This window comes from Musca autumnalis, unplaced genomic scaffold, assembly GCF_047663935.1.
Source record: "Musca autumnalis isolate F117 unplaced genomic scaffold, ASM4766393v1 scaffold_5, whole genome shotgun sequence".
Taxonomy (NCBI): Eukaryota; Metazoa; Arthropoda; class Insecta; order Diptera; family Muscidae; genus Musca; species Musca autumnalis.
In genome coordinates this window covers 95,379,949-95,400,824 of record NW_027412088.1, presented here as the reverse complement: position 1 = coordinate 95,400,824, position 20,876 = coordinate 95,379,949, and positions in this window count along the sequence as shown.

The window sequence follows — 20,876 nt, the reverse complement described above, 5'->3', positions numbered from 1 at the left end:
TCTTCTTCCTAAACTTTTACCTCGTGCAAAATCTCGTGTCTATTGATATATAATTGCGACGTCTATCGTGCTTCTGATTACACTACAAACAAATAACTGGGTATATTAGGATGTAACTGTGTTATCTGAGCACGTAAATCAACGAAATTGGCATCAATGGAAAAGTCAAGCGTTCCTTTTCCAAGTATAGCTTACTTGCCCGGAATGTCTCTTCCAGGAAATAAGATATAAGCTGTATATTAAAAATTTTCACAATTTTTACGCAAAAGTTGTGGTCCATTTAACCCTCTAAATATTATCTGATCGCGATCTCAAATTGCAAGCTTCTTTGTCATATACTCTTACCTTATTCAACATTTCGAGGTGATCGGACTATTATGGCGACTTACAGAGCAGCTACAAAATCGGATAAAAATTATGTTTTTGGTCCATTTCACCCGCTAAATATTTCACGATCATCACCAATTAAAATAGCGATCTATTCTGATGTGAAACCGACCTCCATACCAAATTTCGTTACGATCGGTCCATAATTGCGGCCTGGAGTTTGATTATAATTTATAATGGACGGACGGACGGGCGGATACACATCGCAAAATCGCTTTATCTCGTCGAGATATGAAGATTGGTATACCACATTGGGGGTCTCCGACGAATATTTCGCGGGGTTACATGCATTTTTACCAAAACAAACTTATAATACTCTTTCCACATAGTGGTGTAGGGTATAAAAATTCTAAGTACATCCATCGGCCACCCGGTCAATTTTTCCCCTTTTTCCACGTCTTTAAAATCGTCAATATTCCTAAAATGGGGAGCTACGTTTATATGCAAGCTACACCTAAACTTGGATCTTTATCGAGCCTCAAAATCTAAAATTGCAGCCAACTTGTTTATAAATTCGACTAAAATCGTCAAAATATCGTATCGAGCGGTACCTTTATATGGGGGTTATACCTTAACATGGACCTATATCGAACATTTTTGCAAGGAGGTATTTTTTCCCTCAGAATCCAAAATTACAGCCAAATCGATCTGCAAAATATCAAAAATCGGGCGGTACCTTTATATGGCGGATACACCAAAACTAAATTTTTTTCTGTCTTTTGGACTCGTTATAAACCTATGTTTAACATTTCGAGACGGTAACTCGATTAGAACTAGTCTTGCCACTTCTTTCCATACAGGTGCACTGGGAGCTCAGTGTCCTCTTGAATTTAAAGAGGAACTAAGATATGACCTGCAATTTTCCATTCTTTGTAGGTCTGTTCGATAAGCCAAAAGTTTGTACAAATTTGTACAAACTTATACAAAAAGCTGTTCGATAACAAACTTGCTCAGAAGAGAGAAATGAGAAGTAGTTGCAAGTACTCGCAAGAACATGCAAATACTTTTTACTTGCGAAGTTATCGAACAGGTCTTGTAAGTCCATATTTACATTAGGCAATTTTCCTTGCGGCAATTGTTAGTTTGATGGAGAGAGAGAGGTGAGGCATGTGGTAACACTTTGGCTCTCAACACCCTATCTCACCGACTAACTGATAATTGCCGCTAGGAAAATTGCCTAATGTAAATATAGACTAATATTTCGAACACATCTCATCTCTATTGGTATTTAATATATATTTTTTTAATTTTCGTTTTCGACTTAAGTGTACCATAAAATACAGACTACAGAGTACTACGATGTATGAGTTTTTTTCCAGGCTTTTTTCTTTTATCAATAAATAGGAATTGTCTACTTTGACGTAGTTATGTAACTAGATACTCATTGATCCTAGTTACTTTACACCAATGGTGTGCACGGCCATCCACTGGTGGATGCTGTAAAATACTCTTAATTTAATTAATTCAACAACACTTGGGCGTTTAAGCATTTTTTGTAATTATTCTTTAATAATTCGTTTGTAGCACGATTTTAGACAACATTAATGTTTAAAAATGTTGAAATATGTAATGAAACAACAAGAAATTATTTTGTTATTTAATAATAATTTTCCCTTAAATATTCTCTTTTCCAATTTTGCTCACCATTGCTTTACACCCAAAAATCGTACACAAAATAGCATATAGCTTGCTTTTGTCACTGGAAGTGGGCTTCCCTGCCTATCATGCCAATTCACTTGTTACAGGTAATGCGACGTGTAGTATATTGACTATTTTATAGATTACCGATGGAGAGCGCAATCGACAATCTTTCTCTCTTGAAATCTCTTTTTAATATTATTTCTCTTTTTGAAAACAAAATAGAAAAAATGTTTTGTAATTTTTTTTTTTTTGTTGAAGTTCAATCTCTTTTGATTGTTTTTAAGTCTGGAGTGTTACCCCCAATGGCTTAAGCTTCATAATTATTCTCTATTATTGTCATTTTTTTATTTTTATTTTTTTTTTATTTAATTATTTATTTATTTATTGAATGTCTACACAACAAGATATAACATCTTAAAATTACAGTGTAGATTTATAAATGTTCATCTAGTATCCAACTTAAAATAGGAAACAAAATAATAAAATTTGAGAAATAAAAAAAAGAAATGGGTTACATTTGGTAAAAAACACAATTCAAACTAAACAAAATTATGTAAGAAATTTATATATGTAAATATGAAAATTAATCAAATCAAATTATGCAAATTATGAAATTAATGAAAAAAGGATTAAAATATTTAAAAAAATTAAGTAGAATATGAAAATTATTGATTTGCTAGAAAACGAATAAGTTTTTTTTTTTGAAAATTAGCGCGTCGTCTGAAGGGTATTAACTTTCTTCCTCTGTTAGATTGAGCAAACTGCAGTTTCTCAAATAGGTATTTAGGTTTTTGTTTAATAATAATTTTATTCAGCAATATAAGGCACTTTGTGTTAAGAAGAGTATTTAGACTAAATCCGTACAGACTGGTTGTTAAATGTGAGATATGGTGATACCTGTTTACACCGTATACATATAGTATTATGCTATTAAAAGCAACGTTTAATTTTCTCAGACTCAAAGAATCGCAGTTTGCAAATAGCTCGCAACCATAAATTAAGATCCGTATAACTAATGTTTTTGCTAATAGAAGTCGAATATTTAATGGTGTAACAGAATGTGAGATCCAAAGTGCGCGCAACTTGACATAGGTTTGTCCGACGGCAGCTTTAACGTGGTCAGTCCAACTCCACGAGCTGTATACATTTATGTACATTTTCCAATTATCGAGCCTTGGGGAACACCCTTTGGTACCAATAGAGGTTTTGAATACGAATTTCCCACGCATACAGATTGAACTCGATTGTAGAGATACGACATTATCAAATTAGTAGCTGTGGGTGTAAACCTAAAAAATTGCCGTAGTTTCATTCAAAGATTTGAATGATCTACAGAGTCAAAGGCTTTCGAGTGGTCCAGAAGCACGAGAAAAGTAACCTTGCCATCATCTATTCCGCTTCGTATAGCTTCGGATACTTCAATTAATGCAGTTAAGCAACTATGATCCGCTCGAAAACCAGATTGTCTATCAGATAATAGGGACTCACGGCGAAGATATTCGGAAATTTGCAAATGAAGGACTTTCTCAAAAACTTTCGATAAGTAGCAAATGATTGAGATGGGACGGAAGTCATGGTTTGATTTTTGAATGGGAATAATTTTAGCGTGTTTCCACATGGTCGGATACACACTAAAGGTTAGAATGGAATTAAATAAGTATGTGAAATATGGTAGCAAATAAGGAAGAATTATTCTTACGAATTTGGGGTCGATACCATCGAGACCCACATCATTAGACTTCACACTGGAAAAACTATTAAGAACTTCATCATGGTTCATAATTAAATAACGTATTTTGATGCGTTTGTTGTGCAAAAATTGAAGATGCAGAAAAAAGAACATGTTACGAGCTATAAATTATAGAAAGGATAAATAATTTTTGAAGAATATTTATAATATATGTATCTGTGGTAAGTATTGATACATTTTTTTATACAATTCATTATCGCGTTATTTCATTAAACTTTTATACATTTTATTTAAGGGACTTTTGAATGATCTGAAGGATACATGGACCAAATAAACAAAAGTTGCCAAGGATCAAATAAACATGAGTCGCTGTATAAAGTAGTCACACACAAGTTCCAACATCATAGATCAAGATGAACATACAGTCGAAATCGCTTATAACGTCGTCGTTTATAACGTTACATCGCTTATAATGACGAAATCCAAAAGTCCCGAATTTCTGCCCTTTATATTCTACACAAATAAATATCGCTTATAACGTCATCGGTTATAACGTCGGTTTTTTGTGAAATAGTTGAATTTTGCTATCGATTATAACGTCGAACCATACGAAAAAGAAAAATTTCTCTCAATATTTTGTCGTATGTACATATGGCGAATAACAAAAATGTTTTGCAATCGATGAATCCGAGTTTCACCCTATCAGAATTCGCGAACTGTTAATATATTCTATAAAGTATGACTACAATTCTTTAAAATGAAGTGTTTTAAGAGGGATCCCATAATGTCGACCATTAAAATTAATTTTCGTGGAAGCTGTGTTGGCATCAATGTAGAAAAATGAGTAAAAATGGGTTGAAGCCAACAAGTTTTTTTATGTTCCCATACGATTTTTGGCTTAACCTTACATTTTATAGACATATCTCCAAAGAAAGAATCATAGAATACTCCATGGGCAACAAGATTGTAGTGTATGATTTTTCGATATATCCACTGCATCCACCGAAAATTGATGCTGACATTTCGAAGCCGGAATTTCGGGGTTTTTTGAATTTTTTTAATAATCCGGACGCGCAATAAGATAATATTCCAAACTCATAACACGATTATAGAACTTGTGATTTTACGTCGTTTGGTGCATATCTCATGAGTGTGCTCCTTACAGCATCCTAGTAATTGGAGTCTAAAGGCCAATATTTTATGCGTGAATTTTTTTAAAAAACCTATTTTTTGCGTTTATAATTTACAAGTGCCATTCAATTGCCTGTGTACCCCGCGTGAATTTAGTTTTTTTACGCGACGGTTCTAATGAAGCCTTCCGCGATAGAGTCCATCTACTAAAACCGCGGATATAGATACCTTGAAAATCGGAAAATCAGCAAAAATATATTTTGACAAATCCGCGTACTAAACCGCGATTTTCTTTAAAATTTTTTACATAAATGGAATCCTTTACTTGCGATTATAATATTTGCGAAAACGCGTGTCATAAAAGAAAAGAGATACGCGAGTAATATGGGTCTTTCACAAAAAATTGAATATGGCGGCACATCCGCGGTTCTTGAAGAATCTAATTAAAATAGTTATATTTTGACGTACTTTTGATAGGCGCTGATGAAACCGGATGCGCATCAAAATCGTATGCACATTGCTCGACTTTTACCAACTTTAAGGTTTTTTGCAGTGTATGATGCAACTGGCGGCACACAATGGCCCCTGAGTGAAACATCGAAATATGCATAAATTTTGAAAGAGATTGGTTCGCTGTATCAAAAAACGAATGCGCATCAACCGACTTTAACTAATTCGTGAATAACGGGCTTTTTAATTTTAATATTAATTGAATGATTGTAATTTCAATATTACTCTTAATTTCCTACACATATAAGTTATCACAGTAATCAGTTAAACTCTCGCGATGGTAAACCATATGTTTTGATGAAGTTTTAACTGTATACATTCATTATTCTATGGGATTTTAGCAAAATAGTTGGAGAACTCCCAAATATTTTTTTCGAATTTTTAGAATCAAACCAAAAAAATATTTGCAACAATATTTTTCAACAATAAGTTTTTCTCTTTTGTTGTTGCTATAATATGCAATTTATGTACCCAATCTCCATAAATTTGGTATCATATTTTTCTACGCATTGTCTAGATTCCGCATATATTTTTTAATTTATTTTTTGAGGGTTTGTACGGATTCTGGGAAAGGATAATTTGGATTTACTTCAAAATTTTTTATTATTTCTTGATTTTCAGCGAAAATAATAATAAATTTAATAACTTTTTAAACATCCACGAATAGATATGGAATGCTGTTAACGATTTATGCATACATTTTCTCATAACAACAAAAAAGATATTTTTAAATATTTTTTCTTTATATGAGAATAAAAACCGCTATAACTTTTGCGCGCATTGGCCAATTTCGTGAACGCGAGTAGATTTGAAACCGGATTTTTTTCCTTTACCTCTATATCAAAAATCGTAGATGTGCTCGCAAAAACATTTTTTAATTTTTTTCAAATGGAATTGTAAAGGAATTTTGTTATTCGCCATATATTTTTTTCAAACCCAAACAACAAAATACCAAACATATGCACAACATATTCGAAGATGGGGTTGGACAACTGAATTGCGACTCAGATGTAGGCGGTCTTAAGTCATTTAACATTGAATTTTTGCTACCCAATGTCACATCTGTCTAACAACCCATGGATCAAGATGTAAAAAAATCATTATAATCGCAGTGCTGGAATCGGCAGATATCCACTATCCTGTCAAGAAGAGAAAAGCGTCAAAGTACGAAACGAAATGTGTTGGATGTCGTTTTATTGCTAGATGAAATGTTGAAAAATGTAACGCCTCCTGTCATCGCTAATTGTTTTCATCATGCGCGATTGTTAATGGACCTTTGACCGATTCTGAATACATTTATCTTCATTCACATTTTCCCAACACGTAAAAGATATTGATGAATAAATTGCCATCGATGACAATGTTTACACATCTGCCATGTATAATGACGACGACCTAATATTGGAAGTTTGTTTTCATCATGCGCGATTGTTAATGGACCTTTGACCGATTCTGAATACATTTATCTTCATTCACATTTTCCCAACACGTAAAAGATATTGATGAATAAATTGCCATCGATGACAATGTTTACACATCTGCCATGTATAATGACGACGACCTAATATTGGAAGTTTTTGATGGAGGCAATCCTAACGAAGAAATTGAGGATACTACAGAATCAAAATTTCAATTACCGTCAGTGTGAGAGGCTTGTCTAGAAACTCTTCAGAAATTTATTTACTCAGAAGGCGTTAGAAGCAAGGAATGTGTTTTGAAAACACTTTCAAAACTAAGACCTAAGTTAAATTTAAAACTTATGTTGGAATTAAAAAGCCCAAACTAAGACTATTTTTAATATACCGCCTTCTATAGTAACGTAATACATCTGCTGAAGAATGAATTTAATGTCGTTCTTTTTATTATTTTCTTTTTAAGTCATTTATACGTATGTACATAGAATGAAGAAGTAAAAAATTTAAATTAATTTATTTATTTACTTTATACCCAAAAGTCACTTTACATAATTATGAAATAACAATTTTAGAGTTTCAGAATGTTCTGAAGAATTGATCAGGGACGTACGCAGGGGGGGGGCACTGGGGGCCCGTGCCCCCCCCGAAATGGTTTGGTCGACTACAATTTTTTGAGCTACTTATCAAATTATTACCATTTATGCTATAAAATATATTTTGTTTTTAAAATTTCAAATGATAACTGATATTGTTCTGAAGATTCTGTACTGAAAATGTACTTTGTCATCAAGTTGTCTAAGAAATATTTAAATTTTTTTGTTTGAATACTCTTTTTAGAGAAAGTTCCATTGAAACTGGAACTGCCATGCCAGTGTTTTGGAATTCTGTAATAAATATAAAGGTCTTGAGGTTTTTAACTTATTTTGTATTCAAAATATTTACAAATTCAGTATTGTGCGGATTAGAAGTACATAAAATGAAATGTCTATTGGACAATATATACGACATATCAAGGGTTTTCCGTGGAGTATATCTCGAAAAGCAGTTAGAAAATTGTTTTACTGCCTTAATAAAAATGTTGTATTCCTATTTTATATCAACTTGTTGCTAAACAGTGGGATAAAATAATGGAGAAAAATGTATTGTTGTACATAATAAAGTGATAATATCTGCTATAAATAGCGTGCCCATCTGAATTTTTTCCTATCAGTAACAAATTTGTAGCAGAAAACTACCATAAACGAAATTAATGCTCAAACTTTCGTTATATGGTATTGTATTAAAATCTGCTGTTATTTGTATCGTATATTACGGTGCTCTTGAACCAACTTTAAATGAAAGAAGAAAATCAAAAAACAAAAAATTGCATTTTTAGGGTTTTTTAGGTTTTGACGGTTTTGCTGGGAAACCACAAGCCCTATCAAAATGGAACTAAAGAAAATGTTCTAGCAGTAAAAATTCTCTACAATATTGTTGATATTTTGATAGGTATTTTCGTAGGTTTTACCATTCAAATTTAAACAATTCACTGACTGTTTCTCCTTATAAAACAATGTCAGGACTATAATTTCCCAACTTAAGTTAAAAAATGGTACAACCGAGTAAAAAAGTTACGAATCCCCATCTTGTAAAGAATTCGACAAGACTTACTATTTTGAAGCAAATCGTGAAAACCTAACAAAAAACCCTAAAAATGTGACCTGAACTTCTATATCTCAAAAATGGTGAAACCTAGGAACAAATCAAACAAATTTTGAAAGTTACAACATTTTCTTTAGCCCCATTTCGAACGAAATGTGAACTTATTTAAAAATCCCTCCATCGATTTTTTCTTGTTTTGGGATTTTTCTCATCTATGAACATTGCTGTTTCAGAATCCACAAAAACTTCCCAGTTGTAAGCTCCATTCATTTAACGTTGGTTCAAGAGCACCGTGATATTGAACCCGCAACCATTAGGCTAACGATAAAAATGTACCTCATCGAAATAATGTTCTTAGACTAATCATATGTTTGGACGAAACACGCTTCAAACAATTTGGAGTCGATTTATCCCAGTTTGTCCGTCTGTCTGGCTCGGTCCCATTATAACTCTCGAACAGATCAACAGATTTGGTCCAAATTTTGGATCTCGCAATATTTTGTCCAACCTTCCTTTGGACATCAGACTTCAAAATGTTTCTCTAAAATCTTGAGCAAAGTCCAATCCGATTTTTTCGAGACCTAGAGTAGGTTCGAAAGTGGATTATATCGATTTACGTCTTCAGATACCTCCAACACAAAATTTCAATTATCCGATTTGACCGAAACATCCTAAAATAACGTACATATTAAATTCTGAAACTTCTTCGCTATACAATTCATAGAAAAAAATTGGCTATCTTGCCCCTATTCGATCTGTCTATATATAAAAGTCTCAACTCACACAGGCTGAGGGTATATCTCTGTAGGCAAACCCGATTGTTACTTTTCATAAGTTTGTCTCCGCTGTACCGACAGAAGTGATTGGTCGTTGGAAAGTTTTTAAGGTCATCGAGTCCATAAACATCTAGTCATACAATTAAGATAGAAATGGAGAAATGGATGGAGTTTTTCGTCTTAAGCTATTTCTTCAGGATTTAGCTAAAATGTTGCCGATCTTTTTTGAGAGATATTTTTTCGACCATGTGTTTGCGTAGTCTCAAACAGTACTGCGAGTGGGATTCGGAGTCTATGAGTCGTAGGTTGCATAGCCCGGCTTCTGATATATTTTTCTTTTATTATTGTAATTTTCTGAATTATTAGTTGGCTTTCACGGACTCTATCACTTCTGGTAAAATAGTAAAGTTTTGGTGTTTTTATGCACTTAAAGAATATCATTTTCTTACAATAATACAAAACTTTTTTAATGGCACTGAAGTTAGTGTGTGATAAAGAAGAAACGGCGTTATGTTCAGATCGAACTGTTTATATCCTCCAAAAAATTTATACATCTATTCGACATATTCGCGAATGCAATCCCTGCGTTCGAACGTGGATCTATTTTCACCACTTTTTGCATGGAAATTCTCCCAACAAAATGATTTCCAAAATCCATATTACTGACGATATTTTTAAAAACTATGCCAATAGCCTCGAATATAGAAAATGTTTCGAAAGCTATTCGCTGCGGGATTTAGAACCGAAAATTCTGGGATACACCAAAACGTACATCTATATGGGTAATATCAAATTGAAAGATTTTTTAGTTATTACTTCAGTTCTGTTGGAGAATTTGGTTAAAAACTTTTGTAAGGAAACTATGCCGAACGTGGTCTGATATGGTTCATCCAAGGACTAATATATTATAATCAGTTCCAAATTTCAATCTTGTATCTAAAATATTGTGATCTCTCTCTTTTGAATGTATATATTTTGTGGCAATATTTAATATACATAAAATCAATTAAAACCCCTTTAAAATAGCTTTACGAAACTACACACAACATTTTTAATTTTCATGATTTTTGGTCAAGTTGGGCCCCCCCCGAAATGAAATCCTGCGTACGTCCCTGGAATTGATGGTCACATTATTTGAAACATTTTTAGAATGGTTACTTGTTTCAACTTCCAACAGTTTAGTTGTTACTGACCAGAATTTCAGAAATTATGTAAACTTTTCTATATTTTAACGAGTTTGATGCGTTAGATGCAGCTTTTCCTAGTTCATCTGTTTGACACATAAATTCTACTATTTTAGGGCTACAACACTGCTGAAGACGGCAAAGCAAAATTCATATTAGTTTCGGAGATAAAGGTCTGATAACTGGAAAAAGGCTCATTTTAGGTCGGTTTTGATGAGGCCTTAAAATCTAGACCCGATCTAAGAACACAAAACCCAATTAAGGTTTTTGTAGTCTCAGTGTGTACTTTCAGAAAATGCCCATTAGAAGTTGTTTGCATTTCCAGTGTTGCACAGTGTAATATAATTTCACCTCTTTTATTAAAATCGTTTATAACGACTATCGCTTATAGCGTCCAATTTTGGTCGGTCCTTTGACCGAAGTTATAAGCGATTTCGACTGTATATCAATATTCATATCGCTCATTTACTCAAAGAGTGACAGACACATCTCGAAAAATCCAGTTTCGAGAAAAACGCGTTTTAAGTTGGCTATTGAAATGTGACTTCCCAACTTTAAAATATTATTACACAAAAACTGAAAAAACTTGGATCATATTTTGCAAACAGTTAGCCAGATATCAGTGCTAACTTTATGTGCTAGATCAAGCATGATTTGAAGTGTTTTAGTGCTTCATAAACTCAAAACACTTTTGTGTCGAATTATGCGAAACTCGTAGTAAATGAGTTGTAACTCGCCGAGATTTAGAGATATCAGCATGAAAATTTGACACAAGATAAAGTAGAAGTCGTAGAAAAAATAGAAATTACTAACTCAGAAAACGCATTTTTTGAGTTATGCCACCCTTTGAGTAAACAAGATTATATTGTCCTTTGTAAAATTTTTGCACACCATGTAATAAAATAAAGTGCGGCTAATGCATATGTATATGGTAATATTCAAAAATGTTTTACAATCGTTGAAGTTGAGGTTCACCATTTAATAATTCGCGAACTGTCAATATATTTCATACAATATGAATATATTAATATTAATTGAAGTGTTTTAGCCGGGGTCGCATAAAACGAAATATAACAAATAATTTATGTGGTTGGTGGTAATATTAAAAAATGGGTAAAAATGTGTTGAAGTTTACAAGTTTTTTTGTGTTCTCTCTTGATTTCTGGTCAAACCACTGAAAATTTAGACCTGAGCTCAAAGAAAGAATTGAAGAATACCCCTTGGGCAACATTGTTCTAATGTATGACTTTTTGATATATACACTGCATCCCCCTAAAATCGATGCTGACATTGTGAAGTTTTGAAATCTGGATTTTTTGAATTTTTCTTATAATTTGAGGGCGCAACCAGATAATTACACAAACTATTTATTGGATTGAAGAACTCGTGATTCCACGTCGTTTGATGTATATCTCATGAGTGTGCTTCATACATCTCCCTAGTAATAGGAGTCCAAAGTCGAAATTTTGGTGCGTAAATTTTATTTAAAAACCTATTTTTTGGCTTCAAAATTTACAACTGTGACTCAGGTACCCTTGAACCCCGCGTGATTTTAGTTTTTTTACGCGCCGGATCTAATGAACCCTTCCGCTTTGAAATTCATCTACTAAAACGGCGGTTATAGATACCTTGAAAGTAGGAAATTCTACAAAATATTATTTTGATGATTCCACGCAATAAACCGCTATTTTTTTTGGTTATTTTTGCATAAATGGAATACTTTATACGCGATTATATTATTTTCCAAAACCGTGTGGCGTAAATTACCGAGATTCTGGAGTAATATTCGTATTTCGTATAAAATAGAATTTGGTAGCACATCCGCGGTTCTTGACGAATTTGTTTAAAATTGGTTATAATGACGTATTTTTTATAGGCAGGCACTGAAATCGGATGCGCCTTATAATCTTATGTACATCGCGCAATTTTTACCCACATAAAGGTTTTTTGAACAGTAAGATGCAGCTGACGGCACACTTTGGCCGCTGAATGAAAAGTGGAAAAATCGCTATATATTGATAGAGATGCAATCGCTGTATCTGAAAAGCGCATGCGCCTTAACTGATTTTAACGAATTCGCGAATTATACGTTTTTTAACTTTTATGTTTTTTCTTTGGTTGTAATTTCAATATTACTTTCTATTTCATAATGCTACTGTTTATCAAAGTAAGCAAATACACTTTCGGGTTTGTCATCGTATTTTCCCTGAAGAAGTTTCAGCAAAGTCCGTCAGTCCTTGCATCGAAATTTAGCGAAGTAGTAGAATAACTCCCAAAAAAGTTTTTTCTATTTTTCGTATTAAACAAAAAAATATATTTGTGAAATAATATTCCAACAATAAGTTTTCGTCTTTTGTTGTTGCTGTAATATGACAGTTATAAATCCTATGGTTAAAATTTTGGTCTCATATTTTTCTGCGCGTTGTCTAGAATCTGTACGCATTTTTAACTTATTTCTTTCGAGTTTTATTTGGACTCTAAATTAGAATAAATTAAATTTATTCCAAGAGTTTTTCAGTTTTTTTTTGATTTTCCGCGAAAATAGAAATACATTTAGTAAATATTTAGGCATCTACGGATAGATATTTAATGCTGTTAACGCTTTATATATACATTTTCTTATTACAGCAAAAATGGAATTTTTAAATATTTGTTCTTTATAAGGGAATAAAACCTCCCATAACTTTTAGGCGCAGCATCCAATTTTGTGAACGCGAACAGATTTGAAACCACGATTTTTTTCTTAACCCATGTACCAAAAATCGTGAATGTGCTAGCAAACAAAAATTTTGATTTTTTTTCGATGGAATTGTAAAGGAAATTTGAAATTTACCATATGCATTTACCCATTTATCTGACTTCAACTTACTAGTAATTTTGACTATCATTTCTGACTACCGAATTGACTGGTTCTGGTAATGCAATGAAGGGAGAATTGGGTTTTCTAAGACTATCGAATTGACTGGTTACTGGTAATACAATTAAGAGAAAATTGCCTTTCACGAGACTATCGAATTAGGTGGTTACTGGTAATGCAGTGAGGGGACAATAGACCCTTTCCTATGACTTCCCCATGTTAAATTCACCAGTCTATAGCATTGGTAACAAGTTGTGTTTACCAGTAGCCAGCAAAATTACTCGTTAAACCCTAGTTACCCGAACAACTGGGAATTGTGTAAAAAAAACTATGTTGTAAATTAGTTATTATACAACCTCTACATTAATGGAATATGTCGTCCATTGCACAAAATGTAACCACTGGTTTCGTTCAATTTTAATGAGAACAACTTCTATATGACGGGACTAAAACTAGCATACATATCGTAATAGCCTGCTTGAACATTACCATTAAGACAAACTCCCCAAAAAAGCACACACACACATCCACACACATTTCCTTACAGAATTTTACGATTATAGCTGTCGCAGTTGGATGTTAATTAATTTGTATGAAAATGCAACAAGTAAAATTAGCCAAATTTAATGGTTGTCGGCCGTAGTAGCGTGCGGCTGCTGGTCAAGCTATGTGTAAATATGTAATACATCCATTTGAGCGACAAAGAAACTAATTAATGATATACACCACAACTTTTTTGTGGAAACTAATTAATCATGAGGTGATGAAAAATCAACATTATGTCCAAATATGAATGATTTTATGATAGCAACAAATAAGGACGGCGTTGCACAGTGTTGCCGTGTGGACAAAAATCAAAAAATGCGATGTTAACCTTTAAAGGTTGTTTTTTTAAGCCCGATAGAACTTGAAATTGTAAAAAATAACACAAAAAATTAAATTGTAATCAAAATTTTTTTACTCGAAAGATCAATACGTGACATAAACATTTGAAAATGATTTCGGGCATATGGGCACCACGGCTGTTCTTAACGAAGTGCATTCTGGACGTCCAATTTTTGGCCACTTTTTCGAGCACTGCTGGCCGTATGTCACGAATAACACGAACAATGCTGGCCTCCAAGGCATCAATTGTTGCTGGTTTATCAGCATAAACTAGTGACTTCACGTAGCCCCACAGGAAATAATCGCACGACCTTGGAGGCCAATTGACAGGTCCACTTCTCGAAATCAACTTATCGCCAAATTTTGATTTCAATAAGTCGATGGTTGCGTTCGCCGTATGGCACGTAGCGCCATCCTGTTGAAACCACATCTCCTCCGGATCAATGTCATCAATGTTTGTCATCAATGTCATCAATGTGATCAATGTTTCAAACAAAAAATCATTGATCATGGTGCGGTAACGATCTCCATTGACCGTAACGCGAGCTCCGGCCTCATTTTTGAAGAAATAAGGTCCGATGATGCCACCAGCGTGAAAACCGCACCATACGGTGCATTTTTCTGGATGTAATGGAGTCTGTAGGGTCTCTTGTGGATTGGTCTCACTCCATATGCGGCAATTTTGCTTATTAAATCTATCCACAGTTCGACGAATGGTTTGTTCAGATGGACGATTATGTACGCCATACAAATGACGAAGTCGTCTATAAGTTGCGCGAATCGACGACTGATTTTCAAAGTAAATTTGGATAATTTCGTAGCGTTGTTCAAGCGTGAGTCTATTCATGATAATTTGTCAGAGTATACTGAAACAAATAAAAAAAAGTTTCATCAAAATTTAATTTTTTGTGTTACTTTTTACAATTTAAAGTTCTATCTAGCTTAAAAAACACCATTTACATATGTTTATGTTTTTTTCTTACAGTAAACACATCCGATACAACGAATCTGAAAGAATTTTGTCGATATGTGCATCCATAATGAAGTTATAGCTCTTTAAATATGAAAAATATTTCCCAGATAATCTAAAGCGATAATCATATGAAAATTGGACGACATTTAAAATAACATTTTCTGAAAATTTTGTTGATAATATTAAAAGTTTTGGATGGGTGGGCTATAAATAAAACATTTTAGTACAAAAAGTTGACATCAACTGCACATGGGCAAAGTACCGTTATCAAGAACTAAAAATTTATATTTGATAAAAAAAGTATAAATTCTTAATATTTCGTAGAGTATATCTTTTGATTGCCACCATTGCCACCATTGCCACCATTGCCACCTTGGCTCTTGGTTTCCATTAATTGGACATCTCTTCCGAAGGGAAATGTGTAAAAACATTCTGCCCATCCCTACAACCTTCTAAGATATATCGGTTCTGATTTTATATAGCCCCCATATATATCTTTTCCCGATTTTGCTTCAGCTTGCTCAATTTTGATCGAATAGCCTTGAAATTTAATACGAGTTATTTCTTAAGCCCCTAAATAGCTACACCAATTTTCACAAAAATCGGTTCAGATTTGGATATAGCCCCCATATATATCTTTCCCCGATTTTGCTATAACTCGAATAGCCTTCAAATTTAATATGTAATAATTTCTTAGGCCTGAGTAGCTCTACCGATTTTCACAAAAATCGGTTCAGATTTGGATATAGCCCCCATATATATCTTTCCCCGATTTTGCTATAACTCGGTCAATTTTGATCGAATAGCCCTCAAATTTAATATGTAATATTTTCTTAGGCCCCTGAGTAGCTCTACCGATTTTCAAAAAAAAAAATCGGTTCAGATTTGGATATAGCCCCCATATATATCTTTCCCCGATTTTGCTATAATTCGCTCAATTTTTTATGAATATCCTTCAAATTTAACATGGGAGGTTCCTCAGGCCCCTGTTCATTTGGCATTTGGGGTTCCCAATGGGGAAAGATATATATGGGAACTATATCCAAATCGGAACTGACTTTTTTGAAAATAGGTAGAGCTACTCAAGGTCCTAAGAAAATATTACATATTAAATTTGAGGGCTATTCGATCAAAATTGACCGAGTTATAGCAAAATCGGGGAAAGATATATATGGGGGCTATATCCAAATCTGAACCGATATGGACCAAAGTTGAAATTTTTCTATCTTCTGGACACACAAAATTCCAATTAACAACCAATTGGGTAGAAAAATGTGACCAAAATCATCAAAAAAGTGGCAAAACAAAAGAAAATAATTTACGGAGAATGTAAACACTGTTGCGGTGATAAAACTGCAACCGCTGGATGTGCCGGGAGTCGAGTATCTCACTAAAGTTCTCAACCTGTCGCTAGCCAAAGACATCGGTTACGAAGTCTTGAAAATGGACAGGGTGGTCCCGCTACTGAAGTCAGGCATGGATGCCAGCAAAAATGAATCGTACAGGGCGATTTCGCTTTTGTCGCCCGTAGCAAAGAGCCTTGAGGCTTTAGTCTTCCCCAGTGTCAGAAGTAGATATTCAGTTGCCAATCATTAACATGGGTTCTGTAGCAGCACAGCACAACAACAGTGATTTACACCATATCCACACGTATTAATCGAGGACTCAATCATAGCAAGCCGTACGATAGAACTTTTGCGTTGGAACAATGGTGGCTCTCTATTAATCAAAGTCATTTTATACTGTCAACCACTCCACGCTGTTTGTGGACATCGAGCGGACTGCCTTCCGTTCAAGTTTGAAATGTTGGATAATCAATTATGTGTGTTGACGCCAGTCGTACGTGGAATTCAGGAACAAGAAGTCCAAGACCCTTTGTTGGAAGACCCAGGGGGTTTTCCAAGGTGGGGTGAAATCTCCGGAAATGTTTAACCTCTCCCCTCCAGACGGCATTGAGATCATAACGTATACGGATGATTGTACGATCATGGCGTCTGGTATCTTCCCTGAAGACATTTGTGAAAGGCTGAACACCTATTTGTCTGATCTTACTACATTTTTCCACGCGAAGAATACGCAATTATCAGCCATTAAGTCTACAGCCACTCTGTTCACCACATGGGCGGCAGAGGTGAGAACAGAGCTGAATGTCATGGTCGATGGTAGCAGAATTCAGTTCACCAGCTACCCCAAAATGCATATTCGACATCATGTCGTCGGCGCATACCTCATCTATCTGCCACGGCAGCGGGCGACTGATTGTAAACTTTTGTGAGATACTCAACGCCTGGCTCATCCAACTGTTTCAGGATTACCATGGAGATTTCATCAGGGCCACACATAGAATGATTTAGCGTTCCTGATGGCATTCGCGACATGCAATGCGACATAGTACTCTCATTTTCACTTCAGGGGTGCTCGTGTGTGCTCGTAACGTCGCACAAACGGCCCCACAAACGTCTTCCTTCTTTCCTGGATTCGAGAATGATTTAACTATTGCCCACAATTCACTTATTCCGCCTCCAATGTTGCAACTCTTCAGATGATTTAGCCGCTTGTTCCTCTTATGCTCACCGACCAACCTGCTAACTTCCAGTGGCAGCTCCCTGACTCTGGGGCACAAAGGTTTGCTCAAAAAAGACCATCACCTTCATTTGCTAACTCCGTGGCCTCTGCTGGGAAATTTGGTCTCTCTTCACTTCACTTCATTTCTGCTACCCGAATATCGGGAGGGTTAGGCAGATCACTGAATCGGCGATTAGAGAACTCCCTGAAACTAGGCCAAATAGCTTTCCCATGATTGTTGAAAGTGTGGCGTTCAGAGACGTTGAAATCGTTGAAAAATTATGGGGAGATGATCTGATCCAAGAGAAACGACGGGTTTCCAAGTGACGTCATTTATTAGACCTGGTGACTCTAAGCTACAGCGTTTTCACATGTAATTCGAGGAATTTCAGATGTTATTTGATTATTTCATTTGAAATTCGAAACATTCACTTGTAGTCTGAGAATTCCAATTAAATTTCGAATTATTTAATTTGCAATTTGAGAATTTCATTTGAAATTCGAATTATTTCATATTTGTAATTCAAATTATTCCATTTGTAGTTTGAATTTTTCTATTTGTAAATAGAAGTTTCTCATTTGGAATTTCAAATAAAAAATTCAAATTATAAATGGAAAAAATCGAATTACAAATTAAATAATTCGAATTACAGATGAAAAAAATCAAGTTACAAATGGAATAATTCGAAATTCAATCAGAATTCTCAAATTACTAGTGAAATGTTTCGAGTTTCAACTTAAATTATTAGAATTCCATTTGAAAATTGTATAGTTGTAACTCAAATCAAAAAAAAAAACCGACATCGATTTTGTACCACCCTAAGTTGACACGATGGTTATACCTATAGTTTGGAAGTTCCGGAATGAACTAGTTCCAAGAAACTCTTCAGGACAAGGAGGTATTGGAACTACATATATCCAGCTCTTGCGTTTATATAGTTCCTCTTGTTCATATAGTTCCTTTCGTTCTTTTCGTTCCTTTAACGTTACTGTTTATTCTTTGTTGCTGTTCATTCGCTGCAATTTATTTATTCTTATGTCAATTCATCCAGCAAACCATGAAACCATTTCGGTCTCGAACTATTTTGAACAAAGGAAACAAAAAGAACCATGAAAGACAAAGATTTGTTGAACTATATCTGTCTCGGAACTATTTGGAGCTATGGAACTATATTAAGGAACTAGAAAGATCGATCCGCTCCGGGAACTAGATTGCCCAACTCTAGTTATATCTGACGAACTGTGATACTCTCCGCTAATTTTGGTGGAAGCGTCCTCACTGACCGTGCAAAGCGTAGAGTTTTCAATTTGCTCAGCCAGTACTATACTCCTCTGGTCATTTCCGAGTACCGAATGGGGCACCCTTCATGATAAGCACTAAAGTCACCCAAGGCCAGTATGGTGCTGTTTTTTGGAGCTGCAGAATCTATCAGCCTCATTCCATTGTTAGATGTTTCATTGTGAGGACATAAGTTCCCAATTGATAGGCAAATATTTTCTCCTCTTCAATTTTGGCATTAAAATCAACTAGAATAATGTGTTTCATAAGCGGTCGTAAGAAATATTATCTGTGTCTGATTGTCCTTGTTGTGGGGACATGGGAGCAAATAAAACTGATGTAGAGATGAAGTGTTAACCTCTGACTAACTATAAATTGCAGCCAAATTCGTGATTTATATGTAATACAGTGCCTTACCTTACCTTTAAGTGTTGTTGTGACATCGGTATACGCAAATGCATATATGATCTGATTAGACAGAAACTCGTTTTATCACAAAATAAAACGTATTAGGCCCAGAAATTGTTGCATCTTTGCATATCTTGAATATTTTGACATATTTGCATAAAATGAGCATATACAAAACCATATAAAAGGATGACTGAAATTTGGTACTAAGTCTTCGTTCGGGGTATAAAACCTTCCACCTGAAATTTATCTGTATAGTAGGTCCACGTCTTCATATATCCACCAGTACCTCCAGATTTTCTGTATTTTGAAGTTTATGGCCCCAATATTATACCGAAATGCCTGAAATGTTGCATTAAGTCTTTGTTGGCGGTATAAAACTTTCCACCTGAAATTTTTCGACAAAGGTGCACGACTTCATATAGCCCCCATAGAACGGTACCTCCCGATTTTCGGTATTTTGAAGGTTGTGGCCTAACATCCCACCGAAATGACTGACATTTGGTATTTAGTTTTCCTTGGATGTAAAAAACTTTCGAAATTTGCCGTTATAGGTACACGTCTTCATATAGACCCCATAGAACGGTACCTGCCGATTTTCTCTATTTTTAAGTTTGCGGCCTCATTATCCCACCGAAATGACTGAAATTTGGTATTTAGTCTTTGTTGGGGGTATAAAACCTTAGACCTGAAATTTGTCGGTATACATCCACGTCTTCATATAGGTCCCATAGAAGAGTACCTCCCGATTTTCTGTATTATTTCAGCCAATTCGGATGAAATTTGGTATTAATTCTTCGTTGGGGGTATACAACTTTCCACTTGAAATTTATCGGTATAGGTCCAGGCCTTCATACGAGTATAGCACCCATAGAATGATACCTCCCGATTTTTTCGGTTTTTGAAGGTCGTGGGTGTGGTTATACATTTCCCTATTTTATTAATTTGTCTGAAGAGAATTTTAAACAGAAAAATGTACACTTAAGCATTTGAAATATTTGTTAAAATGCATAAATATTTGCATATGCATAATTTATGCATTTTGTATATTTGATATGTTTCGATTGCAATTTAATCAGAAGCCAAAATTATGCCCAGCTCCAAAATTTGACATTATTGGATCAAAGTAGGGGTTGCATAAAATTCCGCTGTCTACTTATCAGCCCGGGGCATCGCCTCTTCATTGTATGCTTTACAATCTGTGCGAATGAAAATAATGCAAAAAAGTTGCATGTCATTATCACGTCATACTTTTGGAGAAAACACTGATAAGTAAAGATGGAATTCACACATCATTCTATCAATGAGAAGAAGAAGAAAACCCAATGTCATGAATTCGGACAAACATAACATAAAAATTGTTTATCAAGATTGCCGTTTTACTCTACCTAAATTATATCACCATTTGACGTGACATCAATCAAAGACAGTGCAGAACTCAAATGGAAGTATTCCAAAAACTTGCTTGCAATGTTTCCTTATCACCACTGTCAATGCAGATTCCTTCTCCTCTTATCATCCATGGACGATTTTA